The 19000-nt window shown below is 39.2% G+C and overlaps 1 protein-coding gene across 6 annotated transcripts in view; it reads left to right on the top strand.

Annotated features, from left to right (window-relative positions):
• The first annotated feature begins 10954 nt into the window (after positions 1-10954).
• The window catches only part of LOC131435468 (protein commissureless 2 homolog), an 88918-nt gene continuing 80872 nt past the window's right edge, over positions 10955-19000 (top strand). For 2 of the 6 annotated variants that reach the window (XR_009230499.1, XR_009230498.1), the window contains exons 1-4: positions 10957-11275; positions 11380-11595; positions 11660-11805; positions 15309-15518. The gene's annotated coding sequence lies outside the window, so the exon portion shown is untranslated. Of the gene's footprint in view, positions 11276-11379; positions 11596-11659; positions 11806-15308; positions 15519-19000 lie in introns of all 6 variants that reach the window. The other 4 variants (XR_009230497.1, XR_009230500.1, XR_009230501.1 and 1 more) reach the window with 4 other exon arrangements.

The following is a 19000-nucleotide window of genomic DNA, read 5'->3' as shown; positions in this document are numbered from 1 at the left end:
TTTAGTTGTTATGCTATTTTCTATGATGACATCTATTGTAAACATTCGTATCTTAACGAAATGTTTAGATGTATTATCTAGTTTCTGGAATTAACGTTTTTGAAGTTTTTTACTCCTGCTACGATGGTCCAGACAACAAACTAGAAAGACGAACTATTGTACCTATGCTCAAACACTCTTACTAACACCATGTATTCATTCGTTCTTAGATGTAGTAAAAAATTGACGGCTGTTCCAAACAGACGCGTTTTTGAATTTATCCGTTCAAGAAACCGAAACTCATTCGTATAGTCCACTCCCGCAAGGAATCTAGGACATTCTGTGGTCCTTCGAGCCGGATTGTTTCGGTTTTCTGATTCACTGTTTTGATAACAGTTGAATTCGCGAGAAAAACGAATGGTCTGAAATACGGATCCACCGCGTTACTATGGCTCTCGAGTAGCCAGGAGAAATTTGACTGACGGTACTGACGGTTGTACGACAATCTTTCGAAAACCATTTCCCAGAAAAGAAAGCAACGAAGTATTTTCCCCAGAATGTACCATTCTCCAGAAAACCATAGTCACGAAGGTATCAATTAGTAGAAAGACATACAACAGATTGTACCATTCCCCAGAATACCATCTCCCAGAAGAAGCAAATACCTAGAAACTGTTTCCCCATAATGGAAAATAATACAGAAACAACACAGGAACAGATCTTTTACCAGAAAAGCATCTACTAAAATCAGGCGCGTATATATGGGGGGAGAGATTAAACCCCCCTCCGAAACTTAAGAAATTATTAGGGTTAGACCGGACACGTTGTTAAACTGGACAGCTTAAATATCTTATCAACCTGCTAATATTTCAATTCATAGATTGACTTTGTAAACGCGCTTGGAGATGACGCGGTAGAAATAATTTCGATAAAAACCCAGTTTTAATGGATGTTTTTTTCAATTTCTAAAAAATGTCCGATTTAGCCTCGGTCTCCCCAATATTATGAGAACACACCCCGAAATTTTTTTCTGGGTACGCGTCTGACTAGAATGAACCAGTCCAACAAAAATAATTTTCGCGAAAATTTCATGAATACTCATTAACTGTAATTTTTCAAGGCAACTATACTTATTTCAAGCTTTGTTAGCCTGAAAAAGAGGGTTTTGAAAATAACGAGTTTGATAAAAAATATAAAAAAATAAAAAATCGGGTCAAGTGTTTTATTTCCCGAACCTGTTGGCGCTGCTACTCGCATCGTATTCATTGAAAAGTGTCCCTGGGAAGCGTTCACGAGGATTAACTGCTTTTTCGAGTGATTTTATTCTTGTAGTAAAACAATCACAACCTGTACGCGTATGCTCTTGTGACTCAGTGATAATAAGATGGCCGCCTATCGAGAAGAATGAAAATGCTATAGTGTTTTTCGCGATCTCGTTTGCTATTCCTCGTTTCACTCGGGAGTATTGTTACAAGTGCGGTATTCAGTGACGTGAATTTGAAACGAACCCCGATCAGAAATGTTTCCGCATCATCGGCACAATGAGCATGAAATGCACACCAATTGCGACGCGAAGTACAAAAGATAAACACGCCGTCGGCGAAACAGCGCGAAAGAAGATGGCAGCTGAATACGAAGTGATAATAAATCCGATGAGTGCTTCGAGTCGAAACACAATGCGAGTGAAAACGGTATTAGTGATTGACAACGACGATCCCAACCAGAGCCTGGACTGCATACAGTTTCTGCAGCCTTAGCTGAAGGTTGTTGAGAGTGTGAATGCCGATTACAACGATCACCAGCAGCGTGCACACGGCATTGACATCAACGATGAAGATCGCTCGGGGCGATGGTGCTATAAAGACTAACCCAGAAAGTATATGGAAGCAATCAAAAACCGCTGCCATTTCGCAATGGTTCAGAATCTGTCAATTTTTATGGCTGCGTCCTGTTGTTTACACTCTTCTCTAACCACTTGTGCAGTTGTTTATTCGTTTTCATTAGTTTGTTTCGAAATGCGTGAACTTTCAGCAGAACAACGTCGAAAAATTGTGCACAAATGGTGCACAGAACGCGGACTACCACTGAGAAAGATAGCAAAAATGGAAGAAGTAAGTGAAAAAACCGTGCGAAATGCAATCAGGAAGTTCGGTGAGGATAACACCTTTGAGGATAAACCGAAAACGGGTCGATAAAAAGGTCCTGCTCACCCTCAGTTGGATAAACGTATACTGAAGGCGTTCGAGCAAAAGAAGAAGGTTCCAGTTCGGGATGTGCCAAAAAAGTGGGCACTTCGAAGTCAAATGTTCTTCGTTCTAAAGAACGTTTGAATCTTCGAACCTATAAGAAGCAGAAACAACCAAAACGTAGTCCGAAACAAGAAGCATCGATCAGGCCAAGGGTTTGAAAGCTGTACAATATGATTCTTGCTGGAAATTTGAACTGAATAATCATGGACGACGAAACCTACGTGAAACTCGATTACAAATCCTTGTTGGGACCACAATATTATACGGTGCGAGAAGGGCAAGTGTTAAACCAGTCCGAGGCATCAATTGAAATCGAAAAATTTTTTAAGAAAGCTATGGTCTGGCAAGCAATTTGTAGCTGCGGTAAGAGTTCGAAACCCTTCATCACCACTGCTTCAATGAACAGCGAAATATACATCAAGGAATGTTTACAAAGCGATTTCTACCCATGATTCGAAGCCACAAGGATCCTGGGGTAGAATCACGTAAGGTGATTATCACCAAGTGATTATCACTTTTGAAAATTTGGAATCATGTAAGGTGATAATCACCAAGTTCTGTCACCACTGCTGAAAGGCTAACATCACTATCAAATTTTGGCATTACGTAAGGTGATAGTCACCACGGTTTAATTACCTTAATGTCAAAATGGAGGTGATAGCAATTTAGTTATCACTTTTAGTAGTGATTTGATTTTTTGAGAAGTGGCTTTAAACATTATTGTCCGTTAGGTGAATTTTAAGCCACTGATATAAACATAACCTACCAAAATTAGTCGGAGATGATAATTTTTTAATAAAATTCGTACTGATATTGTGTCAAAATTAAATACCAAAATGAAAAGTAACTTAATTTGTATAGTTTAAAGAATTCATAGTATGAACGGTAGTATTTATCAATTAAATCAATTCATTTATGTTGTAATTATTATTTAAAGTAATGGTACTACAAGAAATGCCATAATCGTAAAGTGAATGAAAACTATATACGAAATTATTTAACGGATCTTTCTCATTCGAGAGGAATGCCATCCGTAGTGAAACATCAAGAAGATTTAACAATTCGTGTTATTTCAAAGCTATCAAATTTATTCCAAAGAACTGACTGTGACTGATTTCCATTGAAAAATAAAAATCGGCACTAAATTAAACCAACAAGTGAATTTTTTATTTGTTTGTGACATACTCGCGAGGCTATTTTTTCAACTTTACTCTTCGATCCATACAAATATCATTGATAAACATGACTCGAATTAATGAAAAGGATTAAACTATGGGAAAAAAAATTTAGATTTTGCAATATCATATGGGTATACGCCACTTTCATATGTTACTCCTCCTAATATCAACGGTATACGGTAATTATTAACAGCGAAATCAAAGTGCGTCCATACTTTCTGGGACAGTCTTTATAGTGAGTTGTATATTGTCCTTACTAAATTGTTAGAGCCTTCCTTGAAGAAGGAAGAACATACGGTTCAGCCCTCCGCTATACCTCCTGTGAACGTGGCCCATCTGCATCCATTGAAGGTGCCTCTCCCCTCGTTTGATGGATCGTACGAGAACTGGTACGCATTCAAGTCGATATTTGTAACGATCATGTCCCGCTACACCTTGGAAACTTTAGCCATAAAACTGTATCATCTTCGAAATTCGCTAGTGGGAAAGGCTGCGGGAAACAACGACTACGACGCTACTTCGGCGATACTGACTGAACGTTTCGAAGATCGACGGCTAATAATCGACAAGCATATCGATGCACTCTTCGATCTTATATATGCCGATGAAGATTCCGGCGAAACTCCAGGTAAGCAGCCCTGCAGGATCGAAGGCGCGTGCGAGCTCCTTAGTCACCGGCGAACGTTCAACTGTTTGCAAAAGGGGCATCGCACGACGGACTGTTATTCGATGCACTCGTGCAAAAAATGCAACAAACATCACCATACTACGTTGCATCCAGCCGACAATCAGCAGAAGAAACCAGATGATTCGAAAACTGAAGTTGCGCAGCCTAAATCCGAGAAGAAGTCTGTACTACCGCATGAGAGACAACACAAAGAAACATCTATAGATGTTGGTGTACAGTCATCATTTTGTACTCATCCGAACGGAACCGGGAAGCAAGATTCATACGAAAATCAAATCTCGTATAAGCGATTTCTCAGCATGTCTCGATTTCTTCGTCATACCCAGGATAACAGGTAATCTTCCCTTGACGAAGGTGAATTGCACCAACATTGCACTACCTATACAGTTAGCAGACCCGAAATAAAGTGGTATTTCGGGTGCCCAACAACGAAAAACCCGACGGAAACTTGTAGAACAAAACGAACGCATGTATTTCGTGAGAAAGGAAATTAGATTTTTTTCCAAATGGAATTTCAGCAGTGAATTTTCAAAATATTTTGTCGTAATAGGAGAAGAAAATAGATTTTTTTTCCAAATGGAATTTCAACTAATTTATTTCAATATCCCGCTTCCTCGCACACGGACACCTCTAGTTGTGAAACACAATTTTAGACCGCCCATACCGCTCATGCATTTCACACTCACTCTCTCGAACCGCTTCTCCACATTGACGTTTATTGAAAAAGAGCCAATGAGCCGTTCAATTGAACCGGCTCTTACGAAAGAGCGTTCGGTTCAGAGCCGCTTTTTGAAATGAGCCGTATTGCCCATCACTATTTTTAACTAGGAAACGGAAGCGTTGTATACAACAACATACTCGACAGTGTTGTTACATTTAAGTAGGGGCTCACAAGGTTAATAGAGACGGTGAGTTCAAGGGGCTGCTCCATCAATACGAACTTCAGTATTCCTGACCGTGTCGATATGCTACTGTGCGCTGAAGTATTTTTCAAGATGTTGAAGTCAGGTCGAATGAGGATTCCAAACACCTCTGCCATTCTCCAGGACACCCAATTTGAATAGGTGTTAAGTGGTCCGATTCCTAGCAAGAGCTCAGAGCAGCAATGGTTTTTCATCTCCGCTGAAGAAGATCTTAATGAAATTATACGAAGCTTTTGGCGTAACGAGTTATGCGACGAATCCAACGAGAAATACGTCGTTTGACTTCCCTTCAACGATGCTAAGGACCAGCTTGGTGATTCGAAAGCTATGATGGAGAAGCGGTTCCTGGCTCTAGAGAAGCGACAGGATAGGGCTCCCGAAATCAAAATGCAGTACATCGTCTTTTTGAGAGAATATGAATCACTTGGTCACATGACGCTGAATGAAGATGTCGAAACTGATCAGTCCCAATCAGCTTACTATCTGCCACATCACTACGTTTTAAAACCCAGCAGCACAACCACTAGACTTCGCTTTGTGTTTGATGGTTCGGCGCCGAGTGACTCTGGAATTAGTATCAACCAAACTCAAATGGTCGGTCTAGCCGTGCAAAACGACCTTACATCGATACTCCTTAACTTTCGATCGTTTAAGTTCGCTTTTGTCACCGACATTCCGAAAATGTATCGGCAGGTTAGAGTCAACGACGAAGATGTTCGATATCAGCGGATACTCTGGCGCGAAGACCGGAGACAGCCGATTCGTGTATACGATCTACGAACCGTAACTCGAACAAAAAGACATGATGGGACAGCAACCATTAACATAATATGCAGTAAGTCACAAATTCTCCCGAGGAAGAACAAGCAGAATGAGATTACAACACCAAAGGCCGAGTTGTTAGCAGCACTATTACACTCTCAGCTCACCGTGAAGGTATTAGCAGCAATCGATTCCGACGTCAGCTCTGTTCGATTGTGGTCGGACTCTCAGATAGTCCTTTGTTGGTTGCAGAAATCTCCGGACGCACTCACCGCATTCGTTGGAAATCGAGTTAGACAGATTCAGCAATTGACTGTCGATTACACTTGGAAATACATCTCTTCGAAAGAGAATCCTGCGGATTTAATTTCCCGTAGCGTATCGCCATCAGAGTTGGAAGGACGAAACCTCTGGTGGCACTGACCGTCCAGATTTCACTGCGATGAAGTGTTAATTGATCAACCGTCTCCACTCTCGGAAGAGGAGTTATCAGAACTCAGAATAACAGCACTTGTTGGTGCTGTTGAATGTTCGAGGCTACCGATATTCTATAGAATCAGTCGGTACATGATTATATAGCGATCGATGGCATATGTGATCCGTTTTTGTGATTACATCAGGAGTGGCCGAAGGCACATCGCCAAAAGACTGCTTACAGAAACAGAAATGCAACGAGCATCCATTTTGATCACACGGATTGTGCAGGGTGAAATATTTCACAAAGAGTTACAAATGCTGAAAAGCGACAAGGAATGCAATGTACCCTTTCAGAACCTGAGTCCGTTCATCGATACAAATGATGAATGCTGCTATACCATATGAACATCGGCATCAAGCCATTCTGGCTGAAAAACATCCACAACAACATTGATCAGGCATTTACATCGCGTCAATATGCATCTTGGTCAAGGTCTGCTGAGCGTCGTTCGGCAACAGTATTGGCTACTCACAACAAAAAAATGCAGGAACTGCATCGCTGTGTACCGTGTTTCCGGATGAGACCCAAGAAGTCCACGCAATTAATGGGAGATCTTCCATTCCGCGTCAAGCCCTCTTCAGTGTACGCGCATACAGATCTGGACTTTGCGGGCCCTTTCAATCTTCGATCAAGTACTGCTACGAGACATCCGACGATCACCAAGGGATACGTTTGTTTATTTGGCCACCCGTGCGTTACACCTGGAGACTGTGTCTAAGTTCCGACGCGTTCATGAGTGCGTTACAACGAGTCGTTAGTCGCCGAGATCTCGTGTAGAAGTTGTACTCGGGCAACGCGACTAATTTTGAAGGCGCCAATAACCAAATGTGTCGCCTAGCCGAACTGTTCCACAACGAGGAGCACATCCTATTATACATATGCTCAAACACTCTTACTAACACAACTATTATACATATGCTCAAACACTCTTACTAACACACATGTATTCATTCGTTCTTAAAAGTAGTACAACATTGACTGAAACCGAAACTCATTCGTATACAGTCCACTCCTGCAAGGAATCGAGGACATTTTTTTAATACATATTTATTGGAATATGAGTTAAAATTAAATTATTAAGATTCAAATTGGGTGTTCAGCCACAAGTGGTGACTTTTCAGCCCTATTATATACATGATTTGGTTATTACCATGAAGGCATCATTTGCTTCCGCAATTCTGTGACTTTTTGCGTAGGGAAAATTGTAAACCAACTTGTATTGTGTAATGGGGAAAAAGAATATATACTAACTTACTAATACAGAGAACGGATCGATTCAAATGAAGATTGCATCGATATTTGTCGGACAATCGAGGACATTATATTTTTTATATCAACGGACTCGCATCAGCGGAACATACATGACAATGGGACAAGGTGCACGCAGAGAAAAATATTGTAAATGTACCTGAATCTGGGTTTCACGTAACGATTTATTTTGTTGAAATAGTGACAAAAGAAAAATTGGTTTAATATAGCAAATATTGTTGCTTGAAACCACAAAACTAGGTATTTGATTTTGCTCAGTGGATTAGTTTGTTTCTATAAGTATTTTGATAATACCAACAAATATTTTACTTGTGCGTTCCTGTCAATTTCTTGACAAACAATTTCATAGTGAATTCAACTTGCAAAATCAGTTTAAAAAGAACTAATTTTGGATAAAGGTAATAAAGGGTGATTTTTTAAGAGCTTGAGAACTTTTTTAAACAATAAAACGCATAAAATTTGCAAAATCTCATCGGTTCTTTATTTTAAACGTTAGATTGGTACATGACATTTACTTTTTGAAGATAATTTCATTTAAATGTTGACCGCGGCTGCGTCTTAGGTGGTCCATTCGGAAAATCCGCTTTTTTATCGACAAATTTTGTTCAGCGATGAGGCTCATTTCTGGTTGAATGGCTACGTAAATAAGCAAAATTGCCGCATTTGGAGTGAAGAGCAACCAGAAGCCGTTCAAGAACTGCCCATGCATCCCGAAAAATGCACTGTTTGGTGTGGTTTGTACGCTGGTGGAATCATTGGACCGTATTTTTTCAAAGATGCTGTTGGACGCAACGTTACAGTGAATGGCGATCGCTATCGTTCGATGCTAACAAACTTTTTGTTGCCAAAAATGGAAGAACTGAACTTGGTTGACATGTGGTTTCAACAAGATGGCGCTACATGCCACACAGCTCGCGATTCTATGGCCATTTTGAGGGAAAACTTCGGAGAACAATTCATCTCAAGAAATGGACCGGTAAGTTGGCCACCAAGATCATGCGATTTAACGCCTTTAGACTATTTTTTGTGGGGCTACGTCAAGTCTAAAGTCTACAGAAGTAAGCCAGTAACTATTCCAGCTTTGGAAGACAACATTTCCGAAGAAATTCGGGCTATTCCGGCCGAAATGCTCGAAAAAGTTGCCCAAAATTGGACTTTCCGAATGGACCACCTAAGACGCAGCCGCGGTCAACATTTAAATGAAATTATCTTCAAAAAGTAAATGTCATGTACCAATCTAACGTTTAAAATAAAGAACCGATGAGATTTTGCAAATTTTATGCGTTTTATTGTTTAAAAAAGTTCTCAAGCTCTTAAAAAATCACCCTTTATTTATAGTGATTTGAATTTATAAACTTGGCAGTTGAAATAAATGATAAGATATCAACTTGAAATGATTAGTATTTCAACCTACGCTTTTGTTTGTAGAAATTATTCATTTTGTTTTGTTTTTACGAGTAAAATGATTTCTTTCGAATTAATTTGAAGGCTTGTTTTTGGTACATATTTTTTTCAATTTATATATTTGTAAGGAATTCCAATTACATTTATATTCCATACATTTATAATGTTTATCTACATACCACAATCAATTCAATATTACTTTCAATAGTATCCAATGATTCAGTACCCGTTCCCGGTGTCCTTCCGGTGAAGACAGAGATAACCTGCATCAAATATATGTTGTTAAGAAAACGTGTTATTGCAGTTTCTAATATTATTAACTATCAATACTTACGCTTGGATTGATGAAAAGCCCGATGAAAAATATATAAGCAGATGAAGTTTTACTTTTGAAACGCGTAAAAAACTTTTCTGTTCATTCATGATTGAAAAAAACAGCTCTGGTTTATAAGAAATAGGACTGATACGGTTGTTTTGAACAATAAACTTTGTTGTATCATTATACAAATAAGACAACAGATAAAGTGAATAAATTGTAACTGGTAGCTTCTAGTTACTGTCCAGCATATATGAGACCCTCCCCCTTATACTAGTTCAGGGTCGGCTTACGCTCGCGAACTACTTGCCAAGGAAACACTTGATCATCTTGAGTAAAACCCACCTTTATTTCCGTATACGTTGCCACTTGAATCCCACTTCTTTAATCTACTCCTACCTCGGAACTCCTCCTATCCTGCTTCCTCTCCGTTCCTGCTTCTTTCGCGTTCCTCCTGTATTCTGGAACTACTCCGGCGAACTTGACTTGGCTGTTGAGACGAAGCCGAAGTGACGCCGTCGATATGAATGGCGTCGATACTGCAATGGTGGATATCGTTGCACCAAGCGTCGTATTGGAGGGACGCAGGGCGTAAACGGCGTAGCGTAGATTTTACAGGTAAACCGGAGGGTCCTGGTTGTCTGTTTTTGGTCTGCTTCTCAAATTGATCCTCGCTTCTTTTATGCACGAATTACTTCACGATTTTCAAGCACTTTTTCCAACAGACTTACTTAAAGTTTTCACCAGTGTGTCTGCTCAGTTTGACAGTAATCAACTTAATGGCAGATCAGAGTACGTTCAGCTTGAACCTCGACCGTTGACCCCTCAGAAGTCCGTTACCTCTCACGTTCCCTCCATCCCATTGTACCTTTTATTTTAGTTATCCCCACCCTCCATGGCCGCCTACTTCCTTCGATATGCGCTACTAGCGGTGGGCAGTGGAAACTACAGGCGTGGATGGCTGCGTGCTTAGTGGGTGTTGGGTTGGGATGTTTACTGTTAGAATAATCACCTATTTTCTTGACACAAATTAACACATTCACTTAACCAGTTACGAAACACGACGGATCTCAACAATCTTGGATGAAATTAAAGCATAGGTTACACTCTCCCCCAACTCGGGTAAAAAAAAATATTTATGAAACTAAAATATTTTTTTTTTAATCTCGTGTTACAATACACCGGTCCACCCGTCAATTGTCGCGTACCTCTGAACCAAAAATTCAGGAACAAAACTGACCGGTCACTCATTTTTTTTAACACTGGATTACAAAACAGAATTTATCTATTTTTTTTTTGTTATTATTTTTTTTTCACGTCTCGCAGATCGTTAGGGAAGAAAACCACGTTTTACTTCTCAGTATAATTCGGGTCGGGGTCATAAGTTATCATCGTTGGTATACCAACTCCTCTCTATTTCAAGGTCGAGACCTGTTACTGACCATCAACATCTCAAGATTCCGGTCTCCAGCGTACCCAAAATACTGAAACATCAACCAACATTGATGAGGAAAGAATTAAAATTACTATAAGCGACCTAACGACAGAATTAAAAATACTAAATGCGCTTATAATTACTATATCTAAAATATTGAGTAGAACACAAGCTTAAATTTAATATATACGAAACTATTCTCCGGAGATTTTTTTTCCAAAATATTTACAAAACCGCATCCGAGTACGGTTTAACGAAAAATATGAAATATTTCACCATGTCGGAGTTGACCTATACTAATCAACTCACCCTGCGCGTAGTGTGATAACGTTATCAGTTTCATCTGTGTGTGTGATATATATTCGCTGAACCGAGCTATCATGAGCTATAAGACGGCGTGATGTGATAAAACATGGTGGTCGAAACAGTTCTATCCAGAACAAGGGGGAAGTGCGCTAAAGGAAGTATTATATCATTTTGTCGAACTAAATTTTGGCCAAATGATCGTTTACATGGTTGCTCTTCGCTTAGTTCCCCCTGCCCCTGGTTCTAGGTAGAAAATTATCGACCCACCAGAATATGATATTTCTGCTGGTAAGTGATTTTTGAACTCATTTCAACATTTCCTTTCCCTAAAAAGTTGAATTAACTCGCTGAACTAATTTTTATATCTGGTTTTATTTTGTTTTTTTTTTCAGTGATGGACTTCAAGGTTGTTAGCTCAGTTCCGCGAACCATATCCCATGCCGGCATGGATTGCTTCTCCATCATTTGAGAGCTGCACAGCGATATGAAATACTTATTTATCGTATCGCATTGCGCCTTACAAATGCATGTACTCAAAGACTGACGTAAATCTGCGAATTTGTCGCCACGTATTAACCATCTAACCATTTAACACCCAGTGTATTATGGTGCTTCCTAACCCTAAGCTTTTAAATCTGCTGCAGAAAACACTCCTAATCGTTTTCCTTTTAGGTCTGAAAGCTCATAGGAGCTTGATCCTTTTGTTGCCATTACTATGCATGGAACATACTGTGGACCTAACTTAGCGTTGAAGATTTTGTTCGCTGAAGATTGACCAAATGCCCGTTTGAAAACTCTCTGGCCAACTGTGAATGTTGGTGAGTATCGTTTATGACGCAAATCGTATTGCCGCTTTGTATTTTCATGGCATTTACGAAGGTTTTCTCTCACCAACTCAAAATTCTTTTTACTTATTCCTTTCAATCTTTCCACTCTTTCTTCTTCTGTAAATTGTTTTTCTTCCTCTAATCGATGATCCGTTCCTCGCATTACCATTTCGTGACCAAAAATAAGGCGATGAGGCGAGAACTTAGTAGAAGAATGTACCGTGTTGTTTAGAATGCACTCGATTTCGGAAATATAAGCATCCCAAAGACGTTGATTATGTCGAACATAGGTACGAATCATTGCATTTATCGTCCTGTTCAAACGCTCTGCTGGATTGGCTTGACTTCGATGTCGTGCATTCGCCCAATGTTGTATTTCGTATTTTTTTAACAAATTTTGAAATTCTTTCGACAAAAAAGTCGTTGCATTATCCGAAATGATAAATTGCGGGACTGAGAGTTTCTGCAACCATTTTTCTTCTAAAATGTTACACAGACTTTTAGACGAAATCTTCCTGACCGGAACAAGCATGCAATATTTAGAAAAAATGTCCATAATGACTAATAAATGTGCATTGCCATGTGTGCTTCGCGGAAGTGACTGTATGTAGTCCATGCAAATAATTTGGAACGGTTTAGTTGCAACTCTTTGCTTCCCCATTTCAGGCGCTGTAGATCTAGTGGAGTGCTTGTTTTCTTTGCAAGACATACATCTAGATATGTGTTTCTTAAGGTCCGCACTCATGCGAGGCCAATAGAATCTTCTCTTAAGTTTCTCGATACATTTCTCGAAACCGATATGCAAGTTTTGATCGTGTTCTTGCGTCATTATTCGGAAACGAGCTGCTTCTGGAATACACTCTTTCCACTCGAAACGGTAATCCAAAACATCGGATCTGGTGGAAACAAATTTATATAGTTTACCGTCTTCGATCCGAAAGTCTATGTAATTTTCTGGATCTGTCTCGACTGCATGGAACAATCCCTTGTACCACTTATCATCTCTCACCACTTCTAGCGTTTCGATGGACCTGGAAAGGGTATCAGGTACTATATTGTCCTTTCCTTTTCTGTGTTTTATTTCCATGTCATACTGCTGGAGAATGATACTCCAGCGGCTCAAACGTGAGGAGGATTTCCACTTGGCTTTCATGATGAAGGTTAATGCTGACGAGTCCGTTACTAGAGTGAATTGAGTTCCCTCAATATAGCAACGAAATTTTTCTATACAACGAAGAGCAGCCAAGCCCTCCTTCTCTGCGGCATGATAATTTAATTCGGAGCCCTTGAGTTTTTCTGAGTGATACGCAATCACTCGCTCCTCTCCACCTTGCATTTGTGTTAGTACCCCTGCGAGAGCAGTGTCGCTGGCGTCGGTTTGGACACAAAACGGGAGACGAAAATCTGGGTTGGTCATTACTGGAGCTGAGATTAACCTCTCCTTAATGGCTTGAAAAACTTTTTCTGCTGCGTTAGTCCACCGTACTCTCTTCGGTTTGTTTTTTAATAAATCGGTCAGAGGTGTGGTGAGTTCACTAAATTTGTCGATAAACCTACGGTAGTAATTAACCATACCGAGGAATCGTCTAAGGGATCTCACGGAATTCGGAGCCTCATATCCAAGGATCGCTCTAACTCGATCTGGATTAGGTCGAAGTCCGTCTCGAGATAAAATATAACCGAGATATGGCAGTTCGTAGCAGTAAAAATTTGATTTTTTTAAATTTATGTGTAAATTTGCCTTTTTCAATCTCCTCGCAAGTTCCTTCAATTTCTGTATATGCTCGTTGAATGTGTGACTGGCCACTACTATGTCGTCCAAATATACGAATATGAATGGTTCGAGAACCCCGTGGCCTAGTACTCTATCCATCAGCTTGCTCAATGTTGCAGGACTATTTACTAATCCAAAGGGCAAACGAGTAAACTGATACAGGCCCTTTCCTGGTATCGAAAAAGCTGTGTATTTTCTAGACTTTTCATTCAAAGGCACTTGCAGAAAAGCTTGTGACAAATCTATGGTAGATAAGAACCTAAATGGGCCTAAATGACTCAGGATTCTGTTTTGATGGGGCAACGGGTATGCATCCCTTTTTGTTCGCTCGTTTAATTTGCGAGCGTCGAGACACAAACGAACTTCGTCACTGTCCCTCTTCTTCACTGGTACAATCGGTAGAGACCAATCGGAGTCCGATGGCTCAATTATACCTTCTAATAGCATGTTGTCAAGTGCCCGATGGATTTTTTTTTGAATCTCGGGGCTCCATGGATACGGATTTTTCCGCACTGGGTCTGCACCGCGAAATTTTTCCTCCATTTCGATTGTATGTTCTATCATGTTTGTTTTCCCAAAATCCCCTGGACTTGCTACAAGAAACATTTTTTTTACTTCCTCTAATTGGCTTTTCTGATATTCACCTAATTCTTCATCTTTTTTCAAATTATCTCCTGTACTATCCTCCACTGCTTCAACAAATTCATCTACTGTAGGACGGATTCCGAATTTTTGCCAGAAGTCATATCCTAAAATACATCTTCGACTTAAATTCGGTGCTACTAATACAGGTAGTAATTTTGTGCAGCCGTTAAATGTTATAGGTATGTCAGTGCATCCTAAAACTTCTAAATATTGTCCAGCTGCTGTTTTCAACTTAATTGTCGTGGGTTTCAATTGTAGATTTAGCTTGTTGATCAAATTCTTCCCTCCTATTCCTAACACCGTCCTCGCTGCACCACTATCAAGTAACCCAAGCATAGAAATACCCATTATCCCTACTTCAGCAAATGGTCTGGAGTCACCATCAAGGGTTACGAGCACCGTTGCAATCTCCGCATCCCTAGTGACATCCACTCCCACATTCGTATAACCGAGATGCTGGAGCATTTTCTCGTGGTTTATATTATCTTCATCGTGAGGTCTTGTGGTACTACGCAATGGACTGTCTCGCCTCACGGAGCAGTCTTTTGACCGTTTTTTGACTGACAATACGGGCAATCTTTTGTTGCATAGCCTGGGAATCCACAACACTCGCAAAACATATTTCGTTGTTTAGAGCAATTAGTATAACTATGCCCGTCTTCATGACAGTTAAAGCACACTCCTTTCCTTACTGGAATGTATGCTCTCACTATTCTATGAAGTGCGCTGGTCCCACTAGGACCTGCAATCGGACTTTTAGCTCTTGTCATACTGTCTAAATTTGGTCGAGATTTTTCCGACCTGTGTGAATTTTCTTGACCTTTTTGTTCGTTAAACTTTTGTCTTGGAATCCACGCACTTTTTCGATAGTTTTGGTTAATTTCTGATTTTTGATGTGTATTTTGGTTTTCCTCTCGTGAACCTTCATGTTGAAACTGATTTGAACTTTTGTGGAACTGTGAACGCTGGTGACTAACTTCCTCTATTTGAGCAGATTTTTGGATGAACCTATCTTTTCGTTGGTAAATTTGCCAATTTATCGAATCAAATTTCTTACCAAACTCTTTCATTCTAGGTATGCTAGACACATTGGCTGCAAGCATGGCAATTCTACAGTCTTCGCATGTATTTCGAAACAAGACATCAAATTTTCGTTTTTCTTCCCATGGTGACGAAAGACTACGGAACATCCGGACCATATCTAAGTAATAATCTTGGAATTTCTCTCTGACACCTTGCTTCCTGCTATTGATTTGTCGTTCATACACATAATCAATGTCAACTGGTAAGAATTCGTTCTTTAACTCTGATACTAAATTATCCCAGTTCTCCATTTCATCCTCGCCGTTCACTTCCATAAACCACGATCTTGCTTTATGCGTGAACAAATGGTGAGCACTTCTAAACAACTCGATTTTGGAAAAACCCTCCGACCGTCTATTAAATTCTACCTCCTTCAAGAATTCGTTAAGCCTTCTACCATTATCCATCCCATCGTAACGTGTTGCCCATTTATGAACCGGTAGCCGATGGTTTTCTGTTACCCTATTCCGTTCCACCCTAGTGTTTTTCTCTTCTAGATTAAGCCCACTGTTCAATGAGCTACCCTTTTCCTTAAGCCACTGAAGAAAATCAGATTGATTTTCGTTGCATTTTTGATTTGCTTTAGTCATCATCTCATCTATCTGTGTGCTATTAGTAGTTTTGTATCGATTTTCCTGTAATCGGTTTGCAGTCTCTTTTGCTTCTAGGGCTTGTATGCGCTGTAACAATTGTTGAACCACATTTTCTAATTCCCTATTCTGCTCCATTAATTTTTCCTTCTCATTGTCTGGTGAGTTTTCTACGTCATCCACGACCTCATCAATTTCCCCCTCTTCGCTCTCTTGTTCCTCTCTTATATTACTAGATCTCTCTTCCTCATCTCTTTCTATACCATCATGTGCTACTCGTTCTCTATCCAAACCATCTTCTTGTTCAAAATTTTCGGTTTCAAAACCCTCTCTCCTAACTCGCGCTAAACTTTCATTAATGATTGCTAGTTCCGCTTCTCTCACTTCTGGGAGATGTGACGTGACTGAATAGTACTCGTTCACCATTTTAACACAATCCTTAGCGATTAACACTAACCTATTTAGATCTGGTTCTTCGACAACATGAGGCTTTAAGCGTTCCATTCTGAAACTACTCCGGCGAACTTGACTTGGCTGTTGAGACGAAGCCGAAGTGACGCCGTCGATATGAATGGCGTCGATACTGCAATGGTGGATATCGTTGCACCAAGCGTCGTATTGGAGGGACGCAGGGCGTAAACGGCGTAGCGTAGATTTTACAGGTAAACCGGAGGGTCCTGGTTGTCTGTTTTTTTTTTTTTTTTTTTTTTTTTTTTTGAATATGAGTTAAAATTAAATTATTAAGATTTAAATTGGGTGTTCAGCCACAAGTGGTGACTTTTCAGCCCTGTTAAATATATATATGATTTGGTTATTACCATGAAGACATCATTTGCTTCCGCAATTCTGAGATTTTTGTGTAGGGAAAATTCTAAACCTACTTGTATTGTGTAATGGGGAAAAGGAACTTATATACTAACTTACTAACTAATACAGAGAGCGAATCGATTCAATTGAAGATTGCATCGATTTTTGTCGGAATTTGCTTATAATATTATGTGACATTACATCTAATGGTTCTATATTTGTGAGTCTGTGTAACTCATTTGTACTAAACCAGGGAGGACGCTTCAGAATCATTTTCAGAATTTTATTCTGAATCCTTTGAAGCGTTTTCTTCCTGGTGGAACAACAGCTTGACCAAATTGGTACCGCATAAAGCATGGCTGGTCTGAAAATTTGTTTATAAATTAACAATTTGTTTTTTAGACAGAGCTTAGAATTTCTGTTTATAAGAGGATATAAACATTTAATATATTTATTACACTTTGCCTGGATTCCTTCAATGTGATCCTTGAAAGTGAGTTTTTTGTCATACGTTAAACCTAAGTATTTAGCTTGATCAGACCATGTCAATTCCAAGCCATTCAATTTGAGAATGTGATTATTGTTTGGTTTAAGAAAAGAAGCTCTTGGCTTGTGAGGAAAGATAATTAATTGCGTTTTTGCTGCATTTGGTTTAATTTTCCATTTTGACAGATAATCACTGAAAATATTTAAACTTCTTTGTAGGCGACTGCAGATCACTCTTAGATTTCTACCTGTGGCTAACAGACTTGTGTCGTCACAGAATAGCGATTTCTGACAACCAACGGGTAGATTTGGAAGATCAGAAGTGAAAATATTATACAAGATTGGAGCTACACTCGAACCCTGCGGAACACCGGCTCGTACGGGTAGCAATTCAGATTTACAATTCTGATAGCTAACCTGAAGAGTACGATCAGTTAAATAATTTTGAATCATTTTGATCAAATAAATAGGAAACTGGAAATCAGACATTTTTGCTATTAAACCTTTGTGCCAAACACTGTCGAATGCTTTTTCTATGTCTAGAAGAGCAACTCCAGTGGATAACCCAGAAGATTTATTTGCTTTTATCATGTTCGTTACTCTGACAAGTTGATGAGTAGTTGAATGTTCATGACGAAATCCAAACTGCTCTGGTAAAAAAATTGAATTCTCATTTATATGAGTCATCATTCTTAACAAGATAATTTTTTCAAAAAGTTTACTGATAGAAGAAAGTAAGCTAATTGGGCGATAACTTGATGTTTCTGCTGGGTTTTTATCAGGTTTTAGGATAGGAATTACTTTAGCGTTTTTCCATCTTTTTGGGAAGTAAGCTAATGAAAAACACTTGTTGAAAATTTTAACCAGGAGTCTCAAGGCAACATCGGGAAGATTTTTAATAAGAATATTAAAAATTCCATCATTACCAGGAGCCTTCATGTTTTTAAGTTTTCTAATAATTGATTTAATTTCATCAAAATTCGTCTCAATAATGTCATCGTGTGATAACACTTGAGTTGAAATATGATCATATTTCAGTGAGACTTCATTTTCAATAGGACTCACAACGTTCAAATTAAAATTGTGGACACTCTCGAACTGCTGAGCAAGTTTTTGAGCTTTTTCGCCATTTGTAAGAAGTATTTGATTTCCTTCCTTGAGAGCAGGAATAGGTTTCTGAGGTTTCTTAAGAACCTTAGAAAGTTTCCAGAAAGGTTTAGAATATGGTTTAATTTGTTCAACTTCTTTAGCGAAATTTTCATTTCGCAAAAGAGTAAATCTATGTTTAATTTCTTTTTGTAAATCCTTAACTATGTTTTTCATAGCAGGATCACGAGAACGTTGATATTGTCGTCGACGAACATTCTTCAACCGAATGAGCAGTTGTAGATTGTCATCGATGATAGGAGAATTTAATTTAGTTTGAGCTTTGGGAACTGAAAGATTTCTAGCTTCGATAATATAATGATTCAAATTATCAATTGCTGTGTCGATATCCGCAGAATTTTCTAAAATAGTTTCATGATCCACATGATTTTCAATGTGAGATCTGTAATCCAACCAATTTGCTCTATGATAGTTGAAAATAGAACTAATTGGATTAATTATAGCTTCGTTGGAAAGTCTGAATGTTACAGGAAGATGATCTGAGTCAAAATCAGCATGAGTAATCGGTTCACTACAAATGTGACTTTGATCTGTTAGAACCAGATCAATTGTAGACGGGTTTTTCACGGAAGAGAAACAAGTAGGATTACTGGGATGAAGAACTGTAAAGTAACCAGCTGAGAGTTGATTATGA

This window comes from Malaya genurostris, chromosome 3 (genome assembly GCF_030247185.1).
Source record: "Malaya genurostris strain Urasoe2022 chromosome 3, Malgen_1.1, whole genome shotgun sequence".
Lineage (NCBI taxonomy): Eukaryota > Metazoa > Arthropoda > Insecta > Diptera > Culicidae > Malaya > Malaya genurostris.
This window is presented reverse-complemented; position numbering and strand designations above follow the sequence as displayed.